The following is a 1,707-nucleotide window of genomic DNA, read 5'->3' as shown; positions in this document are numbered from 1 at the left end:
ACCCCCCCCATCCCCAACGCATCCATGTACTCCTTTCCAATGCCCCGCTCCCCACGGCAGCACCGCGCCAGTAGCTGGCGCTTTAACCCCTTCAGTACCACTACCCTGTGGATGTACTTGTTCCTCCACACCGGTAGATTGCGCTTGTCCCCCACAAGGCCCACCACTCCCCCATAGCCCACCTATTTCCACCTCCCTGTCTCCACATACATGCCAACATGTTTGTAATCATGGTCCTGGCTTCCGGTGCCAGTGCCCAGAGGAGCAGATGGTCTTACATACAGGAACAACCATCAACAGCTGATGATTTGAATTTGGTTAAAGCATTTCCTGTATTTTATCATCCCGACAATCACCCTGTCTGGGAACCCATCCCCCTCCCAGTTCTGAAGGATACAAAACAAGCTATTACTGACTACGGGTTAAACTCACCTTATGTAATAAGGGTACTGAGTTCACTCTTTGCTGCATACACATTCACTCCAAATGACATAAAGGAATTAGTGAGCGCTTTCTTCACTAACATGCAAACAACACTTTTCCTGGATGAATGGCAAACTCGCATTCGCCAGCATGCCCAGCGAGCCTCAATAACCACAGGGACCCCAGTTCTGGAGTCCTTTAATAGGCTCTATGGAGTGGGACCTTATATTTCCAATGAGGCCCAAACCAAGATTCCTGTGAATGAATTGGACATTTCAAAAAAATCTAGCCTTCCAAGCTATTCAAACCATTGCTGAGGCGGATGAACCTACACCTTCATACACACAAGTACAACAAAAACCAACAGAACCATTCATAGACTTTGCAGAAAGGCTAAAGAAAGCCATTGCAAAACAAGTCAAACACCCAGAAGCTCAAGATGCACTATTTTTAAGGTTGGCTATAGAACAATCTAATGACAATTGCCAACAAATACTAAGAACTCTTAAAGATCCCACTCCTATGGTCATGGTTAAGGCATGTCGGAATGTGGGGTCTAATTCTCATAAAGCAAGACTAATAGCTGAAGCTTTAGCTGGACCACAAACCTGTTTTCACTGTGGTGAGACAGGACATATAAAAAAAGAACTGCCCACAATTAACCACAAAATTTCAGCTTCCAAAGACACCGTGCAAGCGATGTGGCAAAGGCAGACACTGGACTAAGGACTGCTGCTCCCTCACTAACATCTACGGAGAACTGCTGCCCCCGAAAAAATCACCCGACTTAAGGAGAAAAGTGACTTTTAATTCAATGCCAGATCTCAAACAGTGCACCTGTGAACTGTCAGGAAACAAGGCAGCAAGCTCCAGGGGTGCTGTGTTAACACAAACACCCCCTCAACTGCGTTCCATCCTGCATAACCCATCCCTTCCACAGGATCTCGTAGTCCACAGAAGACCACTACCACCAAGCTTTTAGACAGCATGGAGCAGTGGCATCTCGGGCTGGAAACAATTTTTTAAGGGGGGAGTCACTCAGCAGATGCATCTGTCCAAACTGATTTGGAAGATGCAGATCTGTCCTCCTCCAAGTCCATTTAAACAAACCCTTTTTAACTTGCTTTGAAATTTTGCTTTTTCTGTTTGTATTGTTATTAATTATTTCTTGTGTCACAGCATGCTGCAAGAAGGACTATCACAACAGACATTTTCAATCAAGTAAGAAAGGGTGAGATGTGAAGGAGCAAGATTCAGGATGGGAACAGTTCCAGGCATGGAGAA

Source organism: Neopelma chrysocephalum, unplaced genomic scaffold (assembly GCF_003984885.1).
Source record: "Neopelma chrysocephalum unplaced genomic scaffold, ASM398488v2 Primary Assembly neopelma1_116364, whole genome shotgun sequence".
NCBI classification, from domain to species: Eukaryota; Metazoa; Chordata; class Aves; order Passeriformes; family Pipridae; genus Neopelma; species Neopelma chrysocephalum.
This window is presented reverse-complemented; position numbering follows the sequence as displayed.